Here is a 17,146-nt window from a genome sequence, read left to right on the forward strand (position 1 = left end):
TCTTATCCGATGATAATTTCACAAATAAAAATTAATTTGCACTCATCTAGTCATCCATATTAGACACGCATATAGGACTCCTCAGAGTCAACAGTTGCCGCAGATCCACAGATCAGATCATCTGACCAATTCACAGTTGCAGAAAGGAGGAAAAACGTGGATATAAACCATGCTGCAGTAGTTTTAAATGTTAGTTAGTCTTCCACACAGCCCCACAATGATGCTCGGTGACAAAGGATAGATGAGGGGCTGCGGTTGGGAGGATGAGGATGACGTGCAGCTGCACGTCAGGTACAAGGATGTCATCTTCCCCAGCGCAGCCCCTCATCTATCCTTTGTCACTGATCATCATTGTGGGGCTATGTGGAAGACTAACTGACATCTACAACTACTACAGCGTGGTTTAAATCCACGTTTTTCCGCTTTTCTGCAACTAAAATTCCTGTGAAGCACCTGAAGGGTTAATAAACTTCTTGAATGTGGCTTTGAGCACGTTGAGGGGTGCAGTTTTTAGAATGGTGTCACTTTTGGGTATTTTCTATCATATAGACCCATATAGTGACTTCAAATGTGATGAGGTCCTTAAAAAAAGGTGTTGTAAAAATGAGACATCGCTGATCAATTTTAACCCTTATAACTTCCAAACAAAAAAATTGTGGGTAAAAATGGCAACAAAATTTGTCCCATAATTTCTACTGAATGTGGCAATACCCCATATGTGGCTGTACAGTACTACTTAGCCATGTGGAGAGACTTGGGAGGAATGGAGCGCTATTTGCCTATTCAAGTGAATGGGTCTGTGCACATGTCTGTGTGTTTCCATGGACCATGCGTCCATGAGCAGAAGGCACTGACATGTCCATTTTTTTTGTCAGCATGGGCCATAAAATGTCCCCCACACATGCATACACATAACACACATTGATATCATCCATGTGACATGCATCGGCGCCGGGGAAGAAGAGTTACAATAAGCGATGTTCCCTGGTGCCAGGTGATCGGCACGAGTAAGAGAGAATGATGAGAGCTACATTTAAGTAATAAAAGAGACATCAGGCGGCCCGCTGATGGCAATATTACTCCCATCAGCCTACATATGCTGCTGCTAATAACAGTTACAGCAGGAGCTGTAAATAAATATGGTAATTAAAAAAAAAAAAAACGGTGTGGGTTCCCCCCTATTTTTGATAATCAGCCAGACAAAACCCACAGCTGGGGGCTGCAACCCTCAGCTTTCAGATTCAGCAAGGCTAGTTATCAAGAATAGAGGGGTCCCCACACTTGTTTTATAATTATTTAAATAAATAATAACATTTTTGACAACCAGCCTTGCTACAGCTCACAGCTGGGGACTGGTATTCTCAGGCTGGTAAGGGGCCATGGATATTGACCCCCCTGACTAAAAATAGCAGCCCGCAGCTGCCCAGAAAAGGCACATCCATTATTAGATGCACCAATTTTAGTGCTTTGCCAGGCACTTATCACTTGCCCTGCAGTGGTGGCAAGTGGTGTAATATTTGTCAGGTTGATCTCAAGTGACATCAAGCCAACTACTTAGTAATGGAGAGGCATCCATAAGACACCCCCATTACTAATCCTATAGTTGTATTGTAAATAAAGACACAACCAGAATAAAATTCTTTATTTGAAAAAAATGACACAGACTCCTTTATTAATCTCAATTAAACCATACAACCACCCCAAATCCAAGCGAAGCCCTCAATCTTGTGTAATAAAAATAAAATAAATAATCAGCAGTATACCATACCTGTCCGTCGTTGTATCCCACGTTGTAATCCACGTCTGGGGGATATACAGTTTCAACCTAGACGGTGTCAAGATGCAAGTGTCCCAGCTGAAAACCACTGGTGAATGAGCTGCTGGGAATGCAGCGTCAGTGACCAAGGGTGACGTCATAGAGGTAACTTCTGGTCACTGGGCTCCGTTCCCAGCTGGGCAGAGCTGCAGTGACTTCAGTGAGATCCCCGCTAGCACCGTGAGGCGTGAGCGCTCACTGTGCTAGCCGGGATCTGATTGCAGCTCAGCCTGGCTGGGAACAGAGCTCAGTGACCGAAGGTAACCTCTATGGCGTCACCCCTGGTCACTGACGCTGCATTCCCAGCAGCTCATTCACCAGTGGTTTTCAGCCAGAATGGTCGTATCTTGGCACGGTCCAGGTTGAAAACTGTATATCCCCCAGATATGGGACACAATGACAGACAGATATGGCATATTGTTGCTTTTTTATTTTATTTTTATTACAGGAGATGGAGGGCTTTGCTTGGATTATGCATGGTTTTAAGTATGGTTTAATTGATATTAATAAAGGTGTCTGTGTCATTTTTTTCAAATAAAGGACATTATTCTTGGTGTCTGTGTTTATTTACAATACAACTATAGGATTAGTAATGGATGGATATATATATAGAAATGTTAGCACAGCCAGTATTAGAGGTGCCAGACAGTATGTTTCTAAACCTTTAAAATATTTAACAAATACTGGGCACACTCGTGAGATTCTGATGTGAGAAGATAATTTTAATACATACAGTAGCCACTAGTAACAAACGTTTCAGTCATAATAGACCTTCATCAGTGTACTACTAAAGAAAATAAAGTCCACTAAATTAATCTAAATAACAAAAGTATATACAAAAAATTATACATCAAGCATAGGTCAAATATGTGTTAGTTGGTAGATAACCCTTAGGAAAACAATCCAAATTGCATGAGCCAATATCTAAGTTGATAATGAAGAGACAACCTACCTAGGAAAAACATAGGAGATCATGTGAGAATCTCACATGCAATGTAGCAGAAAAATCTATAATGGTAAGAAAGAGGGCATAAATATCAGGATCAGTGTGGGATATCATAGAAGGTATGTATACATAAAATGGAACATACCCTTTAGTGCTTAGATAGATCAGAGTATTGGTGGTCAGTGACCGCTATAACAGCCATGCAGGTACGCTGCTGTGTAACCTGTGACGCTGTTTCCGCAGTCTGTCAGGGAGGTGTAATGGAGAGCGCGGTGTGTTTATTTACATCTCCATTACACCTCCCTGACTGAATTACTATTCACATTGTATAAGATTAAAAGGGTGGAGTTTTGATAGCTGGTCATATTTTTCTAACATGAATCATGAAATTCTTATTTTTTAGATGTTGGTCCTTGAGGATAGATGATTCTTGTTTCAAATATCATGATGTCTGATATATCTGGAATATCTTTTTTTTATATTATAATGTACTTATTGTTAATATTGTGTATAACATGTGCTTAGTTATCTTATTTTCTTTATGTTTAGATGAATCATGAACAAGGCATTTTTTGCCAAAACATTGATTGATTTTGCTGTCATGTAAGCCAAGCGTATATGTCTAAACTAGTGTTGAGTGATACCATCCGATATTGAGAAATATCGGATCGGATTGGATCGGCTGATATCCAAAAAGTATCGGGTATCGCCGATTCCGATCCTGGAAGTCCCATTCAAGCCAATGGGACCGAAATATCGGAATTTAAAAAAACCCTTTATTTCCTTGTAGGTTAATTCTACATGAAGAAAAACAACTAAGAATATTGTAGAATGTATTGGGGGAGGTGGAGGAGACATTAAAGGCATAGAGGTTTAGCCCAATCAAATGGAGTAGCAGGAATTAATTTTTTTTTTTTTTAAGACGTTCGGAGTTCTTCTTTATCTTCTTCCTATTCTTCTTCATCATATTCTTATTTGTGACAGGCATTCCTGTAGTTGTTATCTATAAAAGTTTGAAGATTACACATTCCGTTCTGCCTGTCACAAAAGATTTGTCCATGTTCAGTTTGGCCTGCAGCAGCAGGCATTTTCCAGGGGCACCAGGAGGAGGAACGGACTCACCCCCATACACTGCTTAGTCTTCTTCTGCTTATGATTTAGATAATATCTTTTGCTCTGATTTTTAGTCATATGCTTAATGTTCTTCTGATTTTGGTTCTTATGCTTTTTGTTCTTCTGCTTCTTGGTCTTCTATCTCTTGTTGTTCTGCATCTTGGTGGTTGTCTTCATGTTCTTTGTCCTCTTGGTCATCTTCTTCAGGGTCATCTTTTTGGTCTTCTTCGGTGTGGTCTTCAGGGTCATCGTCAGGGAGATCCAGAGTGAGAACCAAAAACCATTTCCTCGAGCTTGAACTTGGAAAAGTAGCAGAAGGTACAAGAAGGCTGAGGAACTGCTGAGAACCAGCTGATGGTACTGGAACCCGGATGGTTAGCAGAAGGAACAAGAGCAAATGGAACTAGCGAGGACCAGCTGACGGTGCTGGAACCCAGAGGGGCAGCAGAAGGAACAAGAGCCAATGGCACAACCGTGGACCAGCTGACGGTGCTGGAACACGGTTACTAAGCAGGAGGTACCTGTGCTACAAAGCACTACCAAGGACCAGCAGACGTTGCTGGAACTCAGATACCGGGAAGGAGGCACCTAGGCTAAAGGCACTGCCGAGAACCAGCTGATGGTGCTGGAACCCGGATGGGTAGCAGAAGCTGCAAGAGCAAATGGAACTAGCGAGGACCAGCTGACGGTGCTGGAACCCGGAGGGGCAGCAGATGGAACAAGAGCCAATGGCACAACTGTGGACCAGCTGACGGTGCTGGAACACGGTTACTAAGCAGGAGGTACCTGTGCTACAAAGCACTACCAAGGACCATAAGACATTGCTGGAACTCGGATACCGAGAAGGAGGCACCTAGGCCACAGGCACTGCCGAGAACCAGCTGATGGTGCTGGAACCCGGATGGATAGCAGAAGGTACCCATGAAAAGCAAAGTTGCAAGGCTGCGAGCCGGCCGCAGTTACCAAAACCCACAGTCCTACAGGGGGTGCTTGTCCTATTGGCACTATGGAACCAGCCTTTATTACCAGAACCCGCAGCCCACATAGGAAGCAACTAAACTGCAGGCACCATAGACTCGGCTAACACGACCGCAACACGACAGGACAACGTGTTGGTGGCAAAGTGACGTTGACACTACCCGGAAACAGCAGGCGTGCTGGACCTAGGCTGGGCAGGAGGGAGTACCCGTGCCAAAGACACTTCTGAGCAGCAACTGGTGTTGTTGGAGCCCAGGGTCAATCAGGGTGTAGGCTGAGGCCTAATTTCATCAAGTTTAATATCTGTTGTAGACTACTACTGACTTTAAACATGCTCCAACTAGGCCTCTGGCTTCACTCTGTCTCTAGTATTTACCCTGGCCTCCAACACTGCTAGTTGCTGCTCAGAAGTGGAGTCTGCACAATCAACACTTGTTCCTGTGTTACTGGGGTAGGTGCTGTAGGTTGGCCTATGTCTTTAGTGTGTCTTTGAAACTCCACCACGTGCTTGATCCGCACATGTTTCCACATATTTGTGGTATTGAGGTTGCTGCCACTTTTCCCTCTTTTGACTTTCTGATGACACAGCTTGCATTTGACAAAGCAAATGTCATCTGCAACTGTGTCAAAAAAGGACCACGCACTACAAGTCTTGGGAGCGCCCGTTATGGCTTTTGGAAGAGGAATGCTCCTAACGGGTGCCGAAGTGGAGGCTACTGGCAACCAAGTCTGCCCCCTCCCTCTCCCTCCTGTTTTGGTCATTCAGGGAATCTCTTCCTCAGAGCTGCTCCCACCACCTTCCTGTTCCTCACGCCATGATGGGTCAAGGACCTCATCATCTACACTCCCCTCTTCAAACACCTGCTTCTCCTGGGTAGTCTCGCAAGCACCGTACGCACCAGAAAGGGGCACCTGAGTCTCGTCATCATCTGATGTGTACTGAGGTGTGCTGACCATAGGCACTGGCCCACCCGCCTCCTCAGATTCAGAGGGACAAAGCAGTTGCGCCTCACTGCATACTCCCTATTCTTCACATTCTTGAATGCTGCTTGACTGGCCGCCTCTTTCCAAGCCAACAGATTCAGAGAACAGAAGTAGAGACTGTGATGGCTCCTGTCCAGGGCTCTCTGACTGCCTGGGCAATTTGGCAGGTGGTGAAGAGACAGATGGTTGCTCTTCAGTGCTCTGGCCCTGAGAGGATGTGGAAGTCATTGAAGTCGATGCGTTAGCTGCCATCCATCTGACAACGGCTTCAATTTGTTCCTCCCACAGCAGTGGGGTATGGCGAGGTCCTACAAAGCTGCTCATAAAGGACTGTTGCCTGGTAAAACTGGGGGATGCTGACTCACTGGTGCCCGCAGCAGGCACAGAATCCCCACATCCTCTCCCTGCAGAATCCCCACGTTCTCTCCCTGCTGAAACTCCACGCCCACGTGCCTTACTCCCTGCCTTCTTCATCTTGGTAGACTGATAAAGTTTTGCAGAAAAGAACAAAGGGGGGGCTTAGTGTGCTTATTCCTGAACAGCTGCTAACAGGTATAAGAAACACTAATTTTATAAAGTGTGTGGACTACACTTTAATATGAGCTAATGTGGCCTACACAACTGTCAAATGGAGTGTTTGGTGAACTTTATTTTGTTTTGTTTTTTTCAAAAAAACAAAAAGGATGTGACCAAAGATTTGAAAGCGATAGTATCACAAACTTTTTGGAGCTATTACAATGCAGGAAGGTAACCTACAATGCAAAAGATGAGGCTCCAAAAAATAGGGTAATACTAATCTGGCTGTGGCTGAAGGGCACAAGCCAGAAAAAAGGCTCCTCTATCTACTCCTATATAGTGTTTGCATCCAACCAATGTAGATGGATACGGATGGATGCACACTAATAGGAGAATGAAAAATGAGCTGCAATAAAACAAAAATATGTATGAGGCAGTGACACACGCTGAGCGGCCTACAACCAGACATAGCTGCAGGACACACTACAGTGTGAGCTGCACTCACACACAGAGACCTCTCAGACAGCCGTGAACAGTGCAGATAACTGGGCACTAGCACTGAAAGGCTGCAGAAAGGTTCCGCTGTCTACTCCTATAGTGTTTGCAACCAACCAATGTAGATGGATGCAGAAACAGAACATAGTATGACAAACGTGCATAAATACTCTGCTGTAAAATATATGTAACTGTAAATAGCAAGTACTAGTAAAAGATGTTAACAAAACCAGGGTATTTTGTTGATACGTTTTTCTGCAAAAAAATGTACACTAAGCCACTCCGCCACGTGAAGGCATACCCTTCTCGGAGCAGTCCTATCTAATATATTTAAAAACCTGAACATGTGAATATACCTTCATGAGCAGGGTTCAGAAAGGCGCTGCCCGGTATGGGCTCGCTGGGCGAAATGGCTTTTTATGCATGTCCCAAAAGAGAGAGGCGGGGATCTCCCAAAGCTTGCATAAGCAAGAAATCGATAGATTCAGAACACATGAAACATGCACAAAAACTGAACGGGTCAATAAGACCCTGCTCACACCACCCAAGAACTAAGACACAGAAACAGAACACAGTATGACAAACGTGCATAAATACTCTGCTGTAAAATATATGTAACTGTAAGTAGCAAGTGCTAGTAAAAGATGTTAACAAAACCAGGGTCTTATTGACCCGTTCAGTTTTTGTGCATGTTTCATGTGTTCTGAATCTATTGATTTCTTGCTTATGCAAGCTTTGGGAGATCCCCGCCTCTCTCTTTTGGGACATCCATAAAAAGCCATTTCGCCCAGCGAGCCCATACTGGGCAGTGCCTTTCTGAATCCTGCTCATGAAGGTATATTCACATGTTCAGGTTTTTAAATATATTAGATAGGACTGCTCCGAGAAGGGTATGCCTTGACGCGGCGGAGTGGCTTAGCGTACATTTTTTTGCAGAAAAACGTATCAACAAAATACCCTGATTTTGTTAACATCTTTTACTAGCACTTGCTACTTACAGTTACATATATTTTACAGCAGAGTATTTATGCACGTTTGTCATACTGTGTTCTGTTTCTGTGTCTTAGTTCTTGGGTGGTGTGAACAAGGTCTTATTGACCCGTTCAGTTTTTGTGCAAGTTTCATGTGTTCTCAATGTAGATGGATACGGATGGATGCACACTAATAGGAGAATGAAAAATGAGCAGCAATAAAAGAAAAATATGTATGAGGCAGTGACGCACGCTGAGCGGCCTACAACCAGACGTGGCTGCAGGACACACTACACAGTGTGATCTGCACTCACACAGACCTTGCAGACAGTTGTGAACACTGCTGCAAGGCAAAACAAAGCTAAAGTGGTTGATTATGTAGCCTGGGTAAAGCACAATATGATTTGTAAAATCGCTATCTCTAACTGTCCCTTAGAGTCTTGAACAGCAGCCTGTCCCTAACTGAATTCACAGCAGAGTGAACACGAAATGGCGGCGGCTTTTATATTGCATCATGACATCATTTCAGCAGCCAATCACAGCCATGCCATTACTTAACATGCCTATATGCCTAACACGATGTGCCAACACTTCTGAGGATTGTCATTGGCTGAATCAAATCAAACTGGCTCATAGCATTATGGGAACTTCCGTTTCCGGTATTCGATATGCTAAAAGTATCGGAACTCAGTATCGGAATTCCGATACTACGAATATCGATCGATACCCGATATTTGCGCTATCGGAATGCTCAACACTAATAGTTAGGCATTGAAAACAGGGGTTTATTTGGCTAAAGTTGTGGGGGGGTAGTGCTGGCTCCAAATTTTCGTGGGCCCAGGGCCAAAGAGCATCACTGGGCTCCTTTAACACATGACACAATTCATGATCCTTTGATACGGCAGAGAAATAGCGGTACAGTACAATGAAAATTACTTCAATTCTTACATCACATGACTGATATCCATTTTAAATTCTCCAATAGCTCCAAAAACAGACAGTATATTCCTCCATACAGCATTATGGCCACCGCATAGTGAGCCATACAGAGTAATGAGGCCCATATATTTCTCCATACAGAATCATTGGTCCCATATATTGTTCGATACAATATATGATGAGCTCCATATAATGCTACAGTATATGTTGTTCACCATGGATGAAGCTCCAGTGTCTTATGGGCCCAAATAATGCTCCATATATAATGGGCCCCATTTCTAATGCTCCAGTGTATAATGGGCCCTGTAAGTGCTGCTCCAGTGACTGATGTCCACCTTTGGAATGCTCCAGTGTATGGTGGGCCCCAGATATCATTATCCAGAGTATCGTGCTCCCCAAAAAGTGCTCCCAACCTTTAAAACAATTCCTCGCTAAGGAATCCCTGTACTCTGGACTCCTCGTCATCCCCATCTTCCATCTCTCTGCACTTGGACTGTTTAGGCAGAGGGTGTACAGACGTGATGTCATCGCGCTCTTTGACCAGAATTTCACTGTCAGGAAAAATATTTGGTTTCCGGGGGCAGTATGGTTGCAAAGCTGAACCTTAAAGGAATGTCAAGAAGGGCACGACCAGGAGTGGAGCCTGCGGCTTAGTTGGACTCAACATGGGCAACCTCAACCATGCCATCCACAAAAAAGCTGCACAGATAGCAAGCTTAATTCCATTAACGAACGAGACTCAGGCATGCCCCCACGGTCCGTGTCCAGCTTACTAGAGGGACACGCGAGGCTCTGGCATGCAAGATAGGCCAATAACAGGTCTGTCATGCCCTTACATGTCCGGGGCTGCACGCGTGCTACAATGAAAGGACCAGCGTGTATTGCTTACAGGTGTGGATAATACGCTGAACCCCGTTATTGATGGGGATTTGGGATTGCAATTCTTCCCCGCGAACAAGCATTTCCCAGTAATTGCAGGTCAACCGTAATTCCGGAATTAGGCCAAAACGGCATTCCAGAAAGAGTGTAAAAAAATTAAGTGTCCAAACCACAGGTGCTGTAGCTTGCTTAACAGCTGGGCTCCTCTGCTGAGTAGCACACAGTTCTTACATAAACAGGAGGCATAGCTTGGTTCACGGGTGGCCAACTCTGCTAAGTAGCATACACAGTTACTAGGAACAAAGTATTAAGTGATGTAAATGCAGTCAAAAACTGGTTCTTTCATAAACAGGCGGCATAGCTCGGTTCACGGGTGGGCTCCTCATCTGAGTAGCAGACACAGTTACTAGGCCCAAAAGGATTTTCAGGACAATATGCGGTAAAAAATTATTAGAAACACACACGGTGTAGCTCCTTCACAGGTGTACTACACCGCTGGCTACCAGACACCGCTACTATGCCCTAAAACTGTCTATTATCATTGAAAACCATTATTAATGTGAAAAAAAGATCCACTTTTGTTTAACGAAACATTCTCGTACGGAAACTCGAACAGCCGAATTTTAATCAAAGTGTTGTAGTTCGACGAACGGATCTAACACCAACCAAAACAGCTAGAATTTGAACTTGGCCAACAGTTCCACTCAAACACCACTCATCTGTAATCAAGAGGCAGACTCAGACGGTCTCAGGCACAGTATGGATTCAACAAGATTGCAGAAGTTTGAGAAAGTGTACAGTATCACCGGATAACAGGTATATATAGCATAGTTTAAATATTTAAAATCTCCGTGTTTATTTCCGGAGTCCGACAAAGACACTCACAGCTTCAGTATGGATTAGACAACAATCTAAAAAGTAGAAAAAAGGAAATGTTTTTGAAGCGTACACCCGTATACACTGTTGGGATGTTTTTAAATCTTCATATATATTTCTGTCTCAGTAAGACAGTCCAGACTCTCCACAAGAGGAAGCGAGATGGATAAAAGTACAGACATAAAGTCGAGTGATTGCAGAAATTCAGGAATTACTAATCATGGGAAAAACTCCCTGGAGAATTCTCAGAGGCGATGCTGACCCTCAATTACTTTGTGTGTGGAGACAGCGAAAACAGTTCTTTGTGAAGAAAGGGTTGCTGTATCGCAGTATCATTGATCCTATCACCGTTACTCATCTCCATCAAATTTTGATCACAGGGAGAGATGTAGACATGGTCCTCACTGCCTATCATGATCTGTCAGGTAACTTTGGAGTGCAAAAGACAGAAGCCGCAGGCTGTAGACAATTCTATTGGTTTGGCATGAGAGGGCACATTTAAAAATGTGGGCAGGAATGTCACACGTCTGTGTGTAGGAAAACTGTGAAAGCTGATGATAAACCACCACTGCATCTCACTGTGAGTCGTCGTCCATAAGAAATGGAAGCCATTGATCATCTGAAGCTAGAGCCCGGCCAGCAGGACAGGGCATAGCTATGTCTTAACCATCATCTATCAGTTCACCAAATTTGTAGTGGCAGTCCCAGGGATGGATTTGACAGCCCAGACTACACAGCGGAGGAGCAGGGAGAGGTAAATATTGCAAATGCTGGGGCCCTGCCCAAGCAAGGGGGGCCCACTCGTGGGCGTCGGTACTGGCACTGGGCCCCTCATAGTACGCCGGTGTGTCTGACGGCGGGTGTGCACCCCCACCGACAGAGACACTTGATTGCACTATGAGGGACCCTGTGCCAGTGCCGGCGCCCTAGAGTCGGCCCACCCACCTGTCCAGGGCAATGGCACTCGCACGGTTGCGTGCGCTAGGTGGTGACCCCAGCCATGGGGGGGAGGCAGCCCAGTTAGGGAGGTTTAAAAAATGTCATATGTTGATGTTGGACATTCAGCAGCTGCAAATGGAGAAATTGGAGAAGTCCGAGGAAGAGGAGAATAAAAGCGAGCCATTTTTCTGGCAACCTATGTGTCTTCAGGTGAAGGTGGGACAAAATCCTTTGAAACCCATCCATGGTTCATTTTAATAAAGGTTAGTTTATCAACATTTTGGGTCGACAGATGGGTACTTTTTTCTGTCAGGATTGAGCCAGCAGCACTGAAGACTCTTTCCGATAGCACACTAGCAGCAGGGCAAGCGAGCTCCTGTAAGGCATATTGTGCCAATTCAGGGCAGGCGTCAAATTTAGCGGCCCAATAGTCAAAGGGGAATGACCTGTGAGGGAGAACATCGATATGGGATGAGAAGTAGTTTGTAACCATAGTTGACAACTGCTGTCTCCTGTCACTTTCAATCGATGCAGTATTACCAGTCGTGTGAGCGGGACTTGAAAAATCAGTCCACAACATGGTCATGAAACCCCTGTCTCCTACGCCACTTCTGATGTGTGCACCATGAACACCACTTCCTTCTTGCCCCCTACGGCTCGTTGGAGAACCATCACCGCTGCCGTGTGCTGGGAATGCCTCAAACAAACGGTTTACCAGAGTTGCTTGTTTGTTAGCCAATATTAGGTCAAGATTCTCCTGTGGCATGATGATTTGGAATTTGCCTTTATAGCGTGGATCCAGGATGCTGGCCAACCAGTAGTCATCATCGTTCATCATTTTGGCAATGCGGGGGTCCCTTTTTAGGATCTGCAAGGCATAATCTGACATGTGGGCCAATGTTCCTGGTATCAATGATGCACTGCGAGTGCTGGGTGGAGGAGCACTTTCTGGCAAATCCACATCCCTCCAGTCACGCACAAACCCTGTACCTGACCTTGCCATGCCAACATTTTCTCTTGCCCCACGAGAAGCATCCTCTTCCCCTAAATAATCATCCCCATCATCATCCTCCTCCTCCTCTTCCTCTTCTTCCTCCACCTCGTCCAGGAGAGGTCCCGGAGCAGACAATGGCTGACTGTCATCAAGGCTTCCCTCCTCCTCTTCCTCATCCTCCTCGGCTGCAGACGCCTGCTGCTTAATGTGCATCAAAGTTTGCATAAGCAGATGCATAAGTGGGTGCTCATGCTTATGATGGCGTCGTCTGTGCTTACCAGTCGTGTGCATTCCTCAAAACACTGAAGGACTTTACAGAGGTCTTTCAGCTTCGACCACTGCACACCAGAAAACTCCATGTCTGCCCTAAAAGTGCCTGGCTGTGTATCCTCCCACAAATGCATTACAGCCTGCCTCTGTTCGCACAGCCTCTCAACCATGTGTAGGGTGGAGTTCCACCTTGTTGCAACGTCGATAATTAGGCGGTACTTGGGAAGTTTGAGCAATCGCTGCAGCTTCTGCATATGACTGGAGTATACGGGCGACCGGTGGATGAGCGAGCACAGTCTTCGGACCTTCTGGAGCAGGCTTGTTAACTCCGGATAATTATTGAGGAAGCACTGCACCATCAGGTTCAAGGTGTGAGCCAGGCAAGGTATGTGTCGGAGTTTTGAAAGGGCTATGGCTGCCACAAAATTCCGGCAGTTATCACTAACTACCTTGCCTGCCTCAAGATGTAGACTGCCCAGGCATGACTCAGTTTGTCGCTGCAAGTAGTCGGCCAGTACCTCCGCGGTGTGTCTGTTGTCGCCCAAACACATCATCTTCAACACAGCCTGCTGACGCTTACCACTAGCTGTTCGATGGTGGGACACCGAGTGTGCAACTCTGGCAGCAGCAGATGGAGTGCTCGTGCGACTGCGCTCTGTGGATGAGCTTTCGCTTCTGGAGGAGGAGGAGGGTCGAACGCCTACAGCCAACTGTTTCCTATACCGCGGGCTAGGCAGCACTGTCCCACTGTCACTGTCCCCTGTGGACCCTGCATCCACCACATTAACCCAGTGCGCAGTGATGGACATGTAACGGCCCTGGCCATGCCTACTGGACCATGCATCTGTTGTGAGGTGCACCTTTCCACTCATTGATTGCTTGAGTGCATGGACAATGCGGTCTTTCACATGAAGGTGGAGGGCTGGAATGGCTTTGCGAGAAAAGAAGTGCCGACTGGATAGGTCATAGCGTGGTTCTGCGTAGGCCATGAGTTCGCGGAAAGCTTCGCTTTCAACCATCCGGTGGGGCATCATCTCTAACGAGATTAGTTTGGCAATGTGGGCATTCAAACCCAGTGTACACGGATGAGAGGATGAGTACTTTCTTTCCTACTCATAGTCTCTGGTAGGGTGAGCTGGACTTGAGAGCTGCGTATGGTGGAACTAGCAGTGGACATGGCGGACTGAGAGATGGTTGTTGATGGTGATGGAGTTGGTGTTCTTTCTGATGGCCTAGATTCAGTCTTTCGTAGCAATAACAATGTGATTCCCTGACTGCAATTGCCTTGCGACGACACCTCAACATTTGCTGCTGGTGGTGTGCTAACCGGTGGGCTTACAGTGGGGGAAACGATGTAGCGTTGCTGACTACCTTCATTGGGAGCAGTTGCACATGTGGTACGTGAGGTTTGGTAGTCCATCCATGCTTGCAAGTGCATGGTGGTTAAATGTATAAGCATGCAACTGGTATTCAAATTTCTCCGGTCTTTGCGCACTTCTTACAGATACCTTTGCCTGATCATTAGGATTTTGTTCAAAAAAGTGCCACACTGCACTCTTCCTACTATGGAAGACATTTTGAGGCCTTGCACGCTGTGCTAATTTGACCGTCTGGCCTAGAGGTCATGCAACTCTTTTGGTTTTTGTAACCCGTTTTTGGACTGCTCCGGGCCTGCCAGATAACAGCTGTTGCGATGTCGATGCCTGCTGCGGATGCTCCTCCTCCTCTTCTGAGCTTTTGGCAGCAGCACCCTCTTCCCCCAATGGATGCTAATCTGGGTCAACAACTGGGTCATCCATCACCTCCTCTTCAATGTCATGTGCACCTTCCTCTGTGTCACCATGTAAGGTGGTATAGTATGCGGGAAGGGGCAACTGAGTTTCATAAGGGTCAGATTCTGGCTCAGTACACTGCGAGGACAATGTAGTGCTCTGAGTGAATGTACCAGCAGATAAATCTAGCTGTGGCTGTGCATCAGTGCACTCCATGTTAGATTCTTCTTGGACTGGGTAATTCACGATTTGACTTGATAACCCAGGCATAGTATGTGAAAAGAGCTCCATGGAGTAATCTGTAGTGTGGCCTGCCGCATCCTTTACTTTTGGTAGGGGTGAAGGACACAAGGAAAGGTGTGGTTCCTGACCATGAGCCTCCAATGACGACTCAGTGCTTTTAGTATTTGAAAGTTCAGAAGAGGAGGCCATAGAGCTGGAGGCTGTGTCAGCAATGTAAGCCAAAACTTGTTCCTGAAGCTCCGGCTTTAAAAGTGGTTTACCTACTCCCAGAAAAGGGAGCCTTCGAGGCCTTGTGGAGCCAGACGATGATGCAGGCTCAACACCTCCTGCATTAGGTGCTATTGTGCTTTTGCCACTACCAGCAGATCCACCACCAACACCATCAATACCAGCTCAGCTGGCAACCCCCGCCCACTTCCACGGCCTCTTCCAACACACTTCCTCATTTTTGGGAAAATGTACCCAAAATACCACCAGCAATATGGTACTGTAAAACAAGGTACAAGGTGTATATAGTATTGGGGAGAATTTGAATCTCCCTACAGACTTGAGGACACTGAGCTATTATCTCAGGTCCAGTGTAGATTACACCTCAATATAACAGGCTGAAATTGGATGGTGTATAAAATGTCTATGTAGGACTGGGGAGAATTTGAATCTCCCTACAGACTTGAGGACACTGAACTATTATCCCAGGCCCAGTGTAGATTACACCTCAATATAACAGGCTGAAATTGGATGGTGTATAAAATGTCTGTATAGGACTGGGGAGAATTTGAATCTCCCTACAGACTTGAGGACACTGAACTATTATCTCAGACCCAGTGTAGATTACACCTCAATATAACTGGCTGAAATTGTATGGTGTATAAAATGTCTATATAGGACTGGGGAGAATTTGAATCTCCTTAGAGATTTTAGCAAGCTGACAATGATGCTCTCAGTCCCAAGTATGGCAGCAGGCAGCCTAATAAGCAGGACTGCTGCACACAAAAGTGTGGAAAAATGAACGCTTGGTAACTCGGCAAAAAAGAGGAAGAAAAGTATTTTTGCTTTTAAAAAAGCAGTTTGCACAGCAGTGTGAAAACAGCAATGCAGCTATCAGGGAGCCTGATAAGGCAGCCTAATAACCAACAGAGCTGAATCCACCAAAATATAGCCTCCCCTTGCACTGCACACTAACTGGTGTGTTGTACAGGCAAAATTGCTAGCAGCAGAAGCAGTTTTTTGTATCTTCTTCCCTGCCTAACGCTCTCCCTACAGAATCATCATCAGCAGCAGCTCTCCCTATTCTGAGATCAGCAGAAGTAAGATGGCGGTCGGCGTGCATGCCCTTTTATAGCCCCTGTGACGCCACACAAAGCATGCCAATCACTTGCATGCCGTTCTCAAAGATGGTGGTGACTGCTGCCTATGTCATCGCGTTGCCCACAGTGTGCGTCCTCCATCATTGGCTGAAAAAGGGCGCTGGAAGCATCTTTTGAAACGCGACTTTGGTGCCATGGTCACCGACCTCGTGGCCGACCTCACACTATGGTCGGGTTTCGTATCATGAAACCCGACTTTTGTGAAAGTCGGCGACTTTTGAAATTGACCGACCCATTTCGCTCAACTCTAGTCCTGACAACAGCACCCCATTTAATGTCATGGGACTTGCCAGTGGCCCTTCACCGGGCTTATAGTCCACACTGCAGATGGGATATTCATAGTATATCCTTGGAGGAGAAAGGAGAACCTGCAGCTATATGTCCCAGACTGTGACATCTCCAGCAGAGCAAGTCTTTACCAACAGCCCTTGATGTCTCTTCAGCGACCCCCTCAGTGACCTCTTGGGATCTAGGACTCCCCCAATGGTCGTCACTTGGACTTGGGAGAGGGACTGCCGGCCTTCCATGAACCTCCTCTGCAAGCAAGTGCATTTGCTGCTGTTGCTGCTGTTGCATCTGTTGTATGAGCAACTTACTTGTCTCCTGTTGCGACATCTGTTGCTGCTGTAATGGCTGCTGATGCTGTTGGTGCTGTTGCTACAGCGCTTGTGACAGATGTTTGAGCAAGTCCTCCATTTTGCCTGATGTGATACGCTGCCTTTTGGCCTCCTTCACCCAGGACACGCAATACCTCTTGAAGCCATCACACGTGTTCGCTGGGAACACTGCCCACACTAAGGCTAGTTTCACACTTGCTTTTTTTTGCAGCGCGTTTTTCCCGCAAAAAAACGCATTGAAAAAACGCATACAAAAGCATACAACTGCTGCGTTTTTTTCAAGCATTTTTATGAGCATGCATGAAAAAAACGCAGCGTTTTTAAGCGTTTGTATGCGTTTTTAGTGCGTTTTTACCGCGTTTGCGTTTTTTTACAACATTTTTAGGTGGCCCCTCACACTACCCAAACCATGACTTTACTAACCCTAACCC

This window comes from Dendrobates tinctorius, unplaced genomic scaffold (genome assembly GCF_039654945.1).
Source record: "Dendrobates tinctorius isolate UK_male_01 unplaced genomic scaffold, ASM3965494v1 ptg000105l, whole genome shotgun sequence".
Classification (NCBI taxonomy): Eukaryota; Metazoa; Chordata; class Amphibia; order Anura; family Dendrobatidae; genus Dendrobates; species Dendrobates tinctorius.